We start from the raw sequence: 14,740 nt of genomic DNA on the forward strand, positions 1-14,740 counted from the left end.
CACCCTTAACCCATGACTTCTGGGTTTTTTTCTCCCCTAACCTCAGTTGACAAAGCCTGCTTGCATTCACTCCATCTATACCCATCATAATTTTATATACCTCCATCAAGTCTCCCCTCATTTTTCTATGCTCCAGGGAATAAAGTCCTAACCTATTCAACCCTTCTCTGTAACTCAGTTTCTCAAGTCCCAACAACATCCTAGTAAACCTTGTCTGCACTCTTTCAGCCTTATTAATAGCCTCCTGAAATTCGGTGACCAAAACTGCACACTATACTCCAAATTCAACCTCACTAATGCCTTATACAAACTCACCATAACATTCCAACTCTTATAATCAATACTTTGAATTATAAAGGCAAATGTACCAAAAGCTCTCTTTACAACCCTGTCCACCTGTGACACCACTTTTAGGGAGTTATGTATCTATATTCCCAGATCCCTCTGTTCTACTGCACTCCTCAGTGTCCTACCATTTACCTTGTATGCTCTACCTTGGTTTGACCCTCCAAAGTGCAATACCTCACACTTGTCTGCATTAAACTCCATCTGCCATTTTTCAGCCTATTTTTCTAGCTGGTCCAGATCCCTCTGCAAGCTTTGAAAACCTTCCTCACTGTCCACTAAACATTCAATCATTGTATCATCAGCAAATTTGCTGATCCAATTTACCACATTATCATCCAGATCATTGATATAGATGACAAATAACAATGGACCCAGCACTGATCCCTGTGGCACACCACTAGTCACAGGCCTCCACTCAGAGAAGCAATCCTCCACTACCACTCTCTGGCTTCTCCCATTGAGCCAATGTCTCATCCAATTTACTACCTCACCATGTATACCTAGTGACTGAATCTTCCTAACTAACCTGCCATGCAGGACTTTGTCAAAGGCCTTACTGAAGACCATGTAGACAAACATCCACTGCCTTCCGTTCATCCATTTCTTTGTAACCTCCTCGAAAAACTCGAAAATAGAAACGTTAAATATGACCTACCTCGCACAAACCCATGTTAACTTCCTAATAAGTCGCTGTCTATCTAAATACTTGTAGATCCTATCTCTTAGTATTCCTTCCAATAATTTACCTACTACCAACGTCAAACTTACCGGCTTATAATTTCCCGGATTACTTTTAGAGCCTTTTTTAAACAACAAAACAACAATCCTCCAATTCTCCAGCACCTCACCTGTAGATATCGGCATTTTAAATATACCTGCCAGGACCCCTGCACTCTGATTTGCCTCAAGATAGCAAGCACCTCCTCCTCTTCAATCTGTATAGGTTCCATGTCCTCACTACTTGTTTGCCTTATTTCTATTGACTCCATGTCAGTTTCCTTAGTAAATACAGACGCAAAAAAACCATTTAAGATCTCCCCCATTTCTTTTGGTTCCATACATAGCTGACCACTCTGATCTTCAAAAGGACCAGTTTTATCCCTTACTATCCTTTTGCTATTAATATACCTGTAGAATCTCTTTGGATTATCATTCACCTTGACTGCCAAAGCTACCTCATGACTTCTTTTAGCCCTCCTGATTTCTTACTCAAGTATTTTTTTGTAGTTTTTATACTCCTCAAGTACCTTATTTGCTCCCTGTTTCCTATACATGTTATACATCTCTCTCTTCTTCAGAGTTCCGATATCCCTCGAGAACCAAGGTTCCTTATTCTTATTCACTTTGCCTTTAAACCTGACAGGAACATACAAACTCTGCACTCTCAAAATTTCTCCTTTGAAGGCCTCCCACTTACCAACGACATCCTTGCCAGAGAACAACCTGTCCCAATCTACGCTTTTTAGATCCATAGAACCATAGAACACTACAGCACAGTACAGGCCCTTCAGCCTTCCATGTTGTGCCAACACATATAATCCTTAAAAAAAGTACTAAACCCACACTACCCCATAACCATTTTTCTTTCATCCATGTGCCTGTCCAAGAGGTTCTTAAATACCCCTGATGTTTTAGCCTCCACCACCATCTCTGGCAAGTCATTCCAGGCACTCACAACCCTTTGTTTAAAAAAATTACCCCTGATGTCTCCCCTAAACTTCCCTCCCTTAATTTTGTACATATGCCCTCTGGTGTTTGCTATTGGTGCCCTAGGAAACAGGTACTGACTATCCACCCTATCTATGCCCCTCATAATCTTGTAGACTTCTATCAAGTCCCCTCTCATTCCTCTACACTCCAAAGAGAAAAGTCCCAGCTCTGCTAACCTTGCTTCATATGACTTGTTCTCCAAACCAGGCAACATCCTGGTTGATCTCCTCTGCACCCTCTCCATAGCTTCTATATCCTTCCTCTAATGAGGTGACCAAAATTGAACACATTACTCTAAGTGCGGTCTCACCAGAGATTTGTAGAGTTGCAACATGACCTCTCTACTCTTGAGCTCAATCCCTCTGCTAATAAAGCCTAGCATCCCATAGGCTTTCTTAACTGCCCTATCAACCTGTGCAGTGACCTTGAGGGATGTATGGATTTGAACCCCAAGATCCCTTTGTTCATCCACACTCTTAAGTAACTGACCATTAATCCTGTACTCAGTCTTCTGGTTTGTCCTTCCAAAATGCATCATCTCACACTTCTCTGGATTGAACTCCACCTGCCATTTTTCTGCCCAACTCTGCAGCCTGTCTGTATCCTCTTGTAACCTTCAACAACCTATAGCTCCATCCACAACTCCTCCAATCTCCGAGTCATCCGCAAACTTACTCACCCATCCTTCCGCCTCTACATCCAGGTCATTTATAAAAATCACAAATAGCAGGGGTCCCAGGATATATTCCTACGGCACTCCACTAGTCACCGACCTCCAGGCAGAATACTTTCCTTTCACAAGTACCCTCTGCTTTCTTCCTTTAAGCCAATTTTTTATCCAAACAGCCAAGCTTCTACTTATCCCATGCCTCATGACTTTCTGGATGAGTCTCTGGTAAAGGACCTTGTCAAATGCTTTGCTAAAGTCGATGTAGACCACACCCACTGCCCTACCCTCATCAATTTATTTGTTACCTTTTCAAAAAACTTAATCAGGCCCATGAGGCAGGATCTTCCCCTCACAAAGCCATGTTGACTATCCATGAGTAGACTGTACTTCTCCGAATGCTCGTAGATCCTATCCTTAAGAATCCTTTCCAGTAGTTTGCATACCGCTGACTTAAGACTCACCGATCTATACAGTTCCCACGTTTCTCCCTATTACCTTTTTTAAACAAGGGAAATACATTTGCCATTCTCCAGTCCTCTGGCACTTCCCCTGCAGCCAAAGAAGATTCAAAGATCATAGCTAATGCTCCTGTGATCTCTTCTCTCAATTCCCACAACATCCTGGGGTGTATCATATCTGGCCCTGGGAATTTATCAATCTTAATGTTTTTAAGAAGATCCAGCACTTCTTCTTCCTTAATCTCCACATTGTCCAGCACACAGGCCCGCTCAACTTCGACCTCATCCTTATCAAGATCCTTTTCACTTGTGAATACTGAAGCAAAGTATTCATTTAGAACCTCCCCAACCTCCTCCACCTCTAGGCACATGTTGCCCTCTTTATCCTTTAGCTGTCCCACATTCGTTCTCATCATCCTCCATTTCTTCACATACGCACAGAATCCCTTGGGGTTCTCCTTAATCCTACATATATTGATCTAGAAAACTTTCTGCCTTATCCCTTCAAAGTTAGCCCTTCGCCAGTTAAGCACTTTACCATTCTGTCTAAGGGAGTTGTGGTCACTCTCACCAAAAAGCTCCCCCACCAAGAGGTCTGTAACCTGACTAGGTTAATTACCCAGAACTGGATCCAGTATAGCCTCTCCTCTCGTCGGCCGGTCTACATACTGTGCCAGGAATCCTTCTTGAACACACCTGACAAATTCAGCCCCATCTATCCCCCTTGCACTCAGGAGGTGCCAGTCAATATGAGGGAAGTTGAAATCACCCATAGCTATTACCCTGTATTTCCTGCACCATTCTAAAATCTGCTTGCTTATCTGCTCCTCGGTGTCCCGAAGGCTATTTGGGGGACTATAGACTACTCCCAGCACAGTGATTGATCCCTTCCTATTTCTGACTTCCACCCAGACTGACTCCATGGACACTCCCTCATAGATCCTTTCTCTTTTTTTCAAATTTGGCCTTTTTCCAGTTTAGAACCTCAGCCTGAGGACCAGATCTATCTTTATGCATTATCAAGTTGAAACTAATGGTGCTATGATCACTGGAACCAAAGTGTTCTCCTACACGCACACCTGTCCTCACTTGTTTCCTAGTAGGAGATCTAATATTGCATCCTCTCCAGTCGGTACCTCTATATATTGATCTAGAAAACTTTCTTGAACACATTTTACAAACTCTAACCCATCTATACCTTTAAAAGTATGGGAGTCCCAATCAACATGTAGAAAATTAAAATCCCCTACTATCACAACTTTAAGTTTCCTGCAGTTGTCTGCTATCTCTCTGCAGATTTGCTCCTCCAATTCTCACTGACTATTGGGTGGTCTATAATACAAGCCCATTAATGTGGTCATACCTTTCCTGTTTCTCAGCTCCACCCATATGGCCTCAGTAGACAAGTCCTCTAATCTGTCCTGCCTGAGCACTGCTGGAACATTTTCCCTAATTAGCAATGCCACCACCCCCCCCCCCCCCCCCACCCTTCATCCCTCTGCCTCTATCACTTCTGAAACATCAGAACCCTGGAACATTGAACAACAACACACACAAAATGCTGGTGGAACACAGCAGGCCAGGCAGCATCTATAGGGAGAAGCGCTGTCGGTGTTTCGGGCCGAGACCCTTCATCAGGACTAACTGAAAGAAAAGATAGGAAGAGATTTGAAAGTAGTGGGCTACTTGCTGCCTGGCCTGCTGTGTTCCACCAGCATTTTCTGTGTGTTGTTGTTTGAATTTCCAGCATCTGCAGATTTCATCGTGTTTGCCCTGGAACATTGAGCTGCCAGTCCTGCCCCCCCTTAGCCAAGTTTCACTAATGGCTACAATGTCATAATTCCATATGTCAATCCACAACCTCAGCTCGTCAGCCTTCCCCACAATACTCCTCACATTGAAATAAACACACCTCAGAAGATTATTACCACCACACACAACCCTTTATTGCTTTTGTGCAACAAATTTGTGACTTTGCATGAAACTTTAACATCATTTATTTTCACCCCCGCTCCACTATCTACTCTGGCACTCTGGTTCCCATCCCTCTGCAAATCTAGTTTAAACCCTCCCCCAATAGCACTAACAAACCTCCCTGCAAGGATATTGGTCCCCCTGTAGTTCAGGTGTAACCCATCTCTCTTACAGATTCCACATGCCCCAGAAGAGGTCCCAATGATCCTGAAATCTGAAACTCTGCCCCCTACACCAGTTCCTCAGCCACGTGTTTGTAACACTTACCCAACAGGCTGGTATATGTCTAGGGGAAAAGGAGATCCAGCCACTCACTAACCCCACCTCCCGTACACACAGGTGCTGTGAGAATCAAGTCTATGCTGCGCACACACACACCATATCAAACTCACACCAAACACCGTTATGGAATACACTTTAAAAAAGTACTAAGAAAGTACTATGCAATACAATATATATGAAGGAAAAGAAAATAAAGTAAAAGGCGCCAACTTATCAAAGTTCAGTCAGTTTAGTGCACATCGTTGGAGCTCAACCATCGAACCATTCGACCCCTCATCACTTTCCTCCGACCTCCACGTCCTTGCACCTGGGACCACCCGAGTGGTCGACCAAGCAGTGCAGCGCACGTCCACCTTCCTCGGCGTCTTCTGCCCGACTCCCCTGAGAAAGAGTCTGAGAAGCCCCTGCTCCCAGACCCACAAGACAAAATAACATTCTCCATTGGTTAACAAATGAATACAATCCCGATATCAGCAAGTCTAAAGCTAAACAACTGCGAGAGAAAGACCTTATCATACAAAGAAGCATTCCTACTCTTAACAAAACAAAGAAGCCATTTTGATTAACATACATAGTACATTGTACATGTTCATCCTACTCTTACCCTCACTGGCACATGGCACAGGTAGCAATCCTGAGATTACCACCCTCAAGGTCCTGCTTTTTAACTCCCTACCAAGCTCTCTATACTCCCTCTTCAAGAACTCCTCATTCTTTCTTCCTACGTCATTGGTATCAATGTGTACCATGGTATCTGGCTGCTCACCCTCCTATTTCAGAATGCTGTGCACGCGATCAGAGACATCCCTGACCCTGGCACCCGGGAGGCAACAAACCATCCGGGAGTCTCTGTCGCGACCACAGCACCTCCTGTCTGTACCTCTAACTATGGAGTCCCCTATCACTACCGCTCTCCTCTTCTTCCCCCCTCCCTTCTACACTGCAGAACCAGACTCAGTGCCAGAGATCCGGCTTCCGCAGCTTGTCCTAGGCAAGTCATCCCCCCGCCCAACAGTATCCAAATCGGTATACTTGTTGTTGAGGGGAATGGCTGCAGGGGATCCCTACTCTGCCTGTCCTTTCCCCCTCCCTCGCCTGATGGTAATCCAATTACCTTTGGCGTAACTGCCTCCCTGTAGCTACCATCTATAAACTCTTCATTCTTCCGAATGATCCGGAGGTCATCCAGCTTCTGCTGCAGTTCCCTAACACGGTTTGTTAGGAGCTGCAGCTGGATGCACTTCTTGCAGGTGTCATTGTCAGGGACACCGGAGGTCTCCGTAGCAGCACAAACCTGAGGGTCTGTGCACATTACAAAGAATTAGCCAGCATACAGTATATTTACTGAGAAATCTTGTGTCCAATATTGAACAGGATAAATGAGGATAGCACATTCAGTATGATTGACTTGTACCTTAGCATAGTATAAAGATAAGCTTTCTTTGTCACATGTACATCAAAACGTACAGTGAAGTGCTCCATTTATGTCAAATCTAATCAGGGAGGATTTTGCTGGGCAGCCTCTAAGTGTCACCCTGTTTCCGGCACCAACATCGCATACCCACAACTTGCTAACTCTAAGCTAACTATCTGTCTTTGGACTGTGGAAGGAAACAGGAACACCCAGAGAAAACCCAGACAGTGGTAACAATTGAACCCTGATCTTACAGCTGGTGCATTAACTGGTACATTAGGGATATATTAGGTGGGCACAGGGACAATAGAAAAATAGAGGGCTATGTAGGGAAGTGTTAGAATGATCTTAGAGTAGGTTAAAGGATCAGCATAACATTGTGGGCCGAAGGGCCTGTACTGTGCATTAATGCTCTCTGTCTCCCTGACTTCCCACATCCTGTAAAAGGAGCATTCCAACATCCTGCTTGGCATTCTCTCTATTCTAAACAAACAAAACAAAGCTTACCGGAACCTACCCTTCTGCCTGTTCACGCTGAAGCCTGTTGAGCCAAAGCCATCCCATCCTGACTGAGTCCACTCTGACGATGGCCGCTGTATATGGTGGTTTTTTTTTAAACCTTTGGCGCACCATGTCACACACCTGCACAGTCTAGCCTCTTATATCCGATCTGTTAAAAAAAATGGCTTTTCTCCGAGATGCTTTTACTTCTTCACTCTCTGCCTCTTGCTTTGAATTAGAAGACCGTTGAAAGATTCCTCTCCTTTTTAAACCTTTGGCGCGCTACGTCATGTGCCTGTGCAGTCTAGCTTCTTTTCCCCAATCTGTTAAAAAAAATGGCTTTGTCCAAGATGCCTTTACTTCTTCACTCTCTGCCTTTTGCTTCGAATTAAAAAGATGTCAGAGCTAAACTATTCAACGAAGAGTGGAGGTTGCATGGAATGCACTGCAAGCAACAGTGGTCAATGCAGATACAAAGGGGTCATTTAAGAGACTCTTTGGTAGGTACTTGGAGCTTAGAAAAATAGAGGGCTATGCGGTAAGGAAATTCTAGGCATTTTCTAGAGTAGGTTACATGTTTGGCACAATATTATGGGCTCAAGGGCCTGTAATGTGCTGTAGATTTCTATTTGTATTCTCTAAAATACTTTTCAGTTGATCTGCCATTTCATTGTAACCCATTCATCTACCTCTCCAGCATATAAACACAGAAACATAGAATAGTATAGCACATTACAGGCCCTTTGGCCCACAATGTTGTGCCGACCCTCAAACCCTGCCTTCCATATAATCCCCCACCTTCAATTCCTCCATATACCTGTCTAGTGTATCTGCCTCCACCAGTGACTCAGGCAGTGCATTCCACGCACTTAAGACATAGGAGCAGAATTAGGCCACTTGGCTCATTGGGTCTTCTCCACCATTCAATCATAGCTGATCCTCTTTTTACTCTCCTCCTCAACACCATTTCACAGCCTTTTCCCCGTAGCCTTTGATACCATGTCCAATCAAGAACCTATCAATCTCTGCCTTAAACACACCCACTAACCTGGCCTCCACAGCTACACGTGGCAACAAACTCCACAAATTCACCACCCTCTGGCTAAAGGCATTTCTCTGCACCTCTGTTTCAAATGGACACTGTCTACTGCAACGCTGTACCACCATGGGAAACATCCTTTCAACATCTGTTGTCTTATAGTCACATCTACTCTTTTAAAATTTGAAAGGTTTCAGGGAGGTCCCACTTCATCCTTCTACATTCCAGCAGGTACAGACCCAGAGCTATCAAATATTCCTTGTATGATAACCCATTCATTGCTGGAATCATCCTTGTGAACCTCTGGACCCTCTCCAATGGCAGCACATTTCTTCTAAGATGCGGAGCCTAAAACTGTTCACAGTACTCAAGATGAGGGCTCATCAGTGCCTTATAACGCCTCAACATCGCATCCCTGCTCTTGTCATCTAGACCTCTTGAAATGAGTGCTAACATTGCACCACCAACTCAACCTGCAAGTTAACTTTCAGGGTGTTCTGCACAAGGGCTCCCAAGTCCCTCTGCATCTCAGATTCTTGGATGTTCTCCTGTTTAGAAAATAGTCCACACCATAGAACCATACAGCACTACAGCACAGAAAACAGGCCATTCAGCCCTTCTAGTCTGTGCTGAAACTTTATTCCACTAGTTCCATTGACCTGCACCCAGTCCATAACACTCCAGACTTTCCTATGTATGTATCTATCCAATTTATTCTAAAAACTTAAGAGTGAGCCTACATTTACCACATCAGAGTCCACACTCCCACCACTCTCTGAGAGAAGTTGTTCCCTAATGTTCCCGCTAAACCTTTCCCCTTTCACCCTAAAGCCATGTCCTCTCATATTTATCTCACCTAATCTAAGTGGAAAGACCCTATTTGTATTTACCCTGTCTATATCCCTCATAATTTTGTAAACCTCTATCAAATCTCCCCTCATTCTTCTATGCACCAAGGGATAAAGTCCTAACCTGTTTAATCTTTCCCTGTAACTCAACTCCTGAAGACCCGGCAACATCGTGGTAAATCTTCTCTGCACTCTTTTGATCTTACTGATATCCTTTCTATAGTTAGGTGACCAGAACTGCACACAATACTCAAAGTTGACCTCACCAATGTCCTATACAACCTCACCATAACATCCCAACTCCTATACTCAGTACTTTGATTTATGAATGCCAGGATGCCAAAAGCCTTCTTTACAACCCTGTCCACCTGTGGCACCACTTTCAGGGAATTATGTATCTGAACTCCCAGATCCCTTTGCTCCTCTGCACTCCTCAGTGCCCTACCATTTACTGTGTATGTCCTACCTTGACTTGTCCCCAAAATGCAACACCTCACACATGTCTGCATTAAATTCCATCTGCCATTTTCTGGCCCATTTTTCCAGTTGGTCCAGATCCCTCTCAAGCTTTTAAAGCCTTCCTCACTGTCCACGTCTCCAATCTTAGTGTCATCTGCAAACTTGCTGATTCAATTTATCACATTATCATCTAGATCATTGATGTAGACACATCCCAGCACAGATCCCTGAGGCATACCACTAGTCACAGGCCTCCAGTCTGAGAAACAATCATCCACTACCACTCTGTTTTCTCCCACACAGCCAATTTCAAATCCAGTTTACAACCTCTCCATGGATACCTAGTGTCTGAACCTTCTGAACTAACCTCCCATATGGGACCTTATCAAAAGCCTTACCAAAGCCCATGTAGACAGCATCCACGGCCTGTCCTTAACCTACTTTCTTGGTAACCACCTCAAAAAATTCTACAAGATTCATTACCACACAAAAAGCCATGCTGACTATTCTTAACCAGCCCTTAGCTGTCCAAATATTTGTATATTCGAACTCTCAGAACACCTTCCAATAATTTACCTACTATTGATGTCAGGCTCACCGGCCTGTAATTTCCTGGTTTACTTTTGGAGCGTTTTTCAAACAATGGAACATGAGCTACCCTCCAATCTTCTGGAACTGCACCCGTGGCTAAGGACGTTTTAAATATTTCTGCCAAGGCCCCTGCAATTTCTACACTAATCTCTCTCAAGGTCCAAAGAAATATCATGTCAGGCCCGGGGGATTTATCTACCTTTATTCGCTGTAAGGCAGCAAGCGCCTCCTCCTCTTTAATCTCTGTATGTTCCATGACACTACTGCTTGTTTCCCTTCCATATATGCCATGCCAGTTTCCTGAGTAAACGCTGATGCAAAAATGATCTCACCCATCTTGTGAGACTCCACACAGACGATCACAGTGATCGTCTAGGGGACCAATTTTGTCCCTTACTATCCTTTTAATATACCTGTAGAAACCCTTCGGGTTTACCTTCACATTGTCTGCCAAAGAAACCTCATGTCCATGTCTTTGTTTTGCCTTCCTGATTGCCTTCTTTAGTATTTTCTTACACCTCTCTCTCTTTCTTAACCAGATTGCCAATATCCCTTGAAAACCAAGGTTTCCTATGCCTGTTAGCTTTGCCTTTAATCCTGGCAAGAACATGCACACTCTGCGCTCTCAAAATTTCTCCCTTGAAGGCCTTCCATTTACTGAACACATCCTTGTCAGAAAACAACTTACCCAATCCACTCTTCCTAGATCCTTTCTCATTTCCACAAAATTAGCCCTTCTCCAATTTAGAACCTTAACTAGAGGTTCAGACCTATCCTTATCCATAATTAACTTGAAACTAATGGCATTATGGTCATTGGACCCAAAATGTTGGCCTACACATAACTTCTGTCACCTGACCAGTCTGGTTCCCTAATAGGAGATCAAGTATTGCATCCTCTCTCATTGGTACCTCTATATATTGATTTAGAAAACTTTCCTGAACACATTTGACAAACTCCAAGCCATCTAGCCCCTTCACAGTGTGGGAATCCCAGTCAATATGTGGAAAGTTAAACTCCCTTACTATTATAACTTTCTGTTTCTTACATCGGTCTGCTATCTCTCTACAGATTTGCTCCTCCAATTCTCTCTGACTGTTCGGTCATCTAGGAGTGACTATCTCCCTGAAACTCCTGCTATTTCTGCCTCTGCCTCACGAATGATCCGAAGTTCATCCAGCTCCAACTCCAGTTCCTTAACTCGGTTTGTCAGGAGCTGCAGCTGATTGCACCTTTTACAGATGTTTTCATCAGGGACAATTGTGCTGTCCCTGACTTCCCATATCCTGTATGCAGAGCACTTGACTGCCCTAACTGCTGCCTCCATTACCGACTCCTAATTTAATTAAATTAATTAAAGCAACTTGCCCAGCCTTACCTCACTGGGAGCAAGCTCGTCCTTAACCTCTGCATGCCAAAGCCTCAAAGCTCCACTCCTACCCTGAGCCTCTCACACACTGGCCACTCCTCTTCAGTTACCCCTCCATTTATTTGCCCCTGACAATTATCTCAAGTACTCACTTCCTCTAATCAACTAGTCAACACTCTTTAACACTGGCCCTCCATGTGCCCTTTTAAAGCACACTCACCTCAGCTGCTTCCCAGCACTCAGCGCTGTCTGAGCCCTTTGCTCCTCCTCTTCCTGCTGCAACAGTCTCTCGATCACACATTTATTTCTACCAACAAGTGCATGACCATGAATTTCCAACATTGCCACTTCTTTCCCATTGTCCTAATCTAAAATCTTCATATCATAAGCAAACTGAGCAACAAAGCCATTTATTCCATCATCTAAATCGTTTATATACAGTGTAAAAAGAAGTGGTTCCAACACCGACCCCTGTGGAACACAACTAGTCACTGGCAGTCAGTCAGAAAAGGACTCTTTTATTCCCACTCTCTGACTTCTTCCAATCAGCCAATACTCTGACCTTCTTAGTAACTTTCCTGTAAAACCATGGGCTCTTAACTTGGTAAGCAGCCTCATGTGTAGCACCTTCCTGCTGCCTTCCTCCTCTCTTAAAAGAGTGGTGTAACATTTGCAATTTTCCAGTCCTCTGGCACCGTGCCAGGGTCCAATGATTTTTGAAAGATAATTTCTAATGCCACTACAATCTTCAAATGCTACCTCTTTCAGAACTCTAGGGTGCAATTCATCTAATCCGGGTGACTAATGTACCTTTAGGTCTTTCAGCTTTTTTGAGCACCGTCTCTCTTGTAATAGTAACTGCACCCACTTTTCTTCCTTTACACACTACCACATCAGGCATACTACTAGTGTCTTCCACAATGAAAACTGATGGAAAATACTCACTTAGTTCATCAGCCATCTCCTTGTCCACCATTATTATTTCATATAACAACAATCACAGCACGGAAACAGGCCATCTCGGCCCTCCTAGTCCGTGCCGAACTCTTAATCTCACCTAGTCCCACCTACCCGCACTCAGCCCATAACCCTCCACTCCTTTCCTGTCCATATACCTATCCAATTTTACCTTAAATGACACAACTGAACTGTCCTCTACTACTTCTACAGGAAGCTCATTCCACACAGCTATCACTCTCTGAGTAAAGAAATACCCCCTCGTGTTTCCCTTAAACTTCTGCCCCCTAACTCTCAAAGCATGTCCCCTCGTTTGAATCTCCCCTACTCTCAATGGAAACAGCCTATCCACGTCAACTCTATCTATCCCTCTCAAAATTTTAAATACCTCGATCAAATCCCCCCTCAACCTCCTACGCTCCAATGAATAGAGACCGAACTTGTTCAACCTTTCTCTGTAACTTAAGTGCTGAAACCCAGGTAACATCCTAGTAAATCGTCTCTGCACTCTCTCTAATTTATTGATATCTTTCCTATAATTCGGTGACCAGAACTGCACACAATATTCTAAATTTGGGCTTACCAATGCCTTGTACAATTTTAACATTACATTCCAACTTCTGTACTCAATGCTTTGATTTATAAAGGCCAGCGTTCCAAAAGCCTTCTTCACCACCCTATCTACATGAGACTCCACCTTCATGGAACTATGCACTGTTATTCCTAGATCTCTCTGTTCCTCTGCATTCCTCAATGCCCTACCATTTACCCTGTATGTTCTATTTGGATTATTCCTGCCAAAATGTAGAACCTCACACTTCTCAGCATTAAACTCCATTAAACTCAGCTTCATTTTCTAGCGGTCCTATATCCACTCTCATTTCTCTTATTTTTAACATACTTGAAAAAACTTTTACTATCCACTTTGACATTATTTGCTAGTTTGCTTTCATATTTCATCTTTTCCCTTTTTTTAGTTGCTCTCTATAGGTTTTTAAAAAGGTACATACCTTTATAGGTACTTACCTCCCCCAGGAGTAATCCTAATCATCAGCCATGTATTTATGTGCCAAATCACGAGGGAGATGGGAGAGATTTTGAACGATTTCTTCTCTTCGGTGTTCACTAAGGAGAAGGATATTGAATTGTGTAAGGTGTGGGAAACAAGTAAGGAAGTTATGGAACCTATGACAATTAAAGAGGTGGAAGTACTGGCGCTTTTAAGAAATTTAAAAGTGGATAAATCTCCAGGTCCTGACAGGATATTCCCCAGGACCTTGAGGGAAGTTTGTGTAGAAATAGCAGGAGCTCTGACGGAGATCTTTAAGATGTCATTAGAAATGGGGATTGTGCTGGAGGATTGGCGTATTGCTCATGTGGTTCCATTGTTTAAAAAGGGTTCTAGAAGTAAGCCTAGCAATTATAGACCTGTCAGTCTGACATCAGTGGTGGGTAAATTAATGGAAAGTATTCTTAGAGATAGTATTAATAATTATCTGGATAGACAGGATCTGATTAGGAGTAGCCAGCATGGATTTGTGCGTGGAAGGTCATGTTTGACAAACCTTATTGAATTTTTTGAAGAAGTTACAAGGAATGTTGATGAGGGTAAGGCAGTGGATGCAGTCTATATGGACTTCAGCAAAGCCTTTGACAAAGTTCCACATGGAAGGTTAGTTAAGAAGGTTCAGTTGTTAGGTATTAATGCTGGAGTAATAAAATGGATTCAACAGTGGCTAGATGGGAGATGCCAGAGAGTAGTGGTGGATAATTGTTTATCGGGATGGAGGCCGGTGACTAGCGGGGTGCCTCAGGGATCTGTTTTGGGCCCAGTGTTGTTTGTAATATACATGAATGATCTGGATGATGGGGTGGTAAATTGGATTAGTAAGTATGCCGATGATACTAAGGTAGGAGGTGTTGTGGATAATGAGGTGGGTTTTCAAAGCTTGCAGGGAGATTTATGCCGGTTAGAAGAATGGGCTGGGGTGTGGGAGTTTCAAGATGGCGACGTAAACATCTGCCTTTTAGGCGCTCTTTATTTTTTCAACTATAATCACCCTCTAATTAAATCTTTTTGAATTTAATCATATGAGTTGATACTTTCGATTAACTTCTTT

The 14,740-nt window shown here is 43.4% G+C and overlaps 2 protein-coding genes and 1 long non-coding RNA gene across 3 annotated transcripts in view; 1 reads left to right on the top strand and 2 right to left on the bottom strand.

The window, feature by feature from the left end:
* LOC132394743 (uncharacterized) overlaps nucleotides 1-14,740 on the bottom strand; it is an 887,546-nt gene that overhangs the window by 695,763 nt on the left and 177,043 nt on the right. The gene's annotated exons all lie outside the window — the stretch shown is intronic.
* The window catches only part of LOC132394741 (uncharacterized), a 178,338-nt gene that overhangs the window by 129,710 nt on the left and 33,888 nt on the right, over nucleotides 1-14,740 (top strand). The gene's annotated exons all lie outside the window — the stretch shown is intronic.
* LOC132394742 (HEPACAM family member 2-like) overlaps nucleotides 13,149-14,740 on the bottom strand; it is a 127,543-nt gene continuing 125,951 nt past the window's right edge. Inside the window, exon 6 of the mRNA XM_059971156.1 lies at nucleotides 13,149-13,745. The gene's annotated coding sequence lies outside the window, so the exon portion shown is untranslated. The remainder of the gene's footprint in view (nucleotides 13,746-14,740) is intronic.

Source organism: Hypanus sabinus, chromosome 5, assembly GCF_030144855.1.
Source record: "Hypanus sabinus isolate sHypSab1 chromosome 5, sHypSab1.hap1, whole genome shotgun sequence".
In the NCBI taxonomy this organism is placed as follows: domain Eukaryota; kingdom Metazoa; phylum Chordata; class Chondrichthyes; order Myliobatiformes; family Dasyatidae; genus Hypanus; species Hypanus sabinus.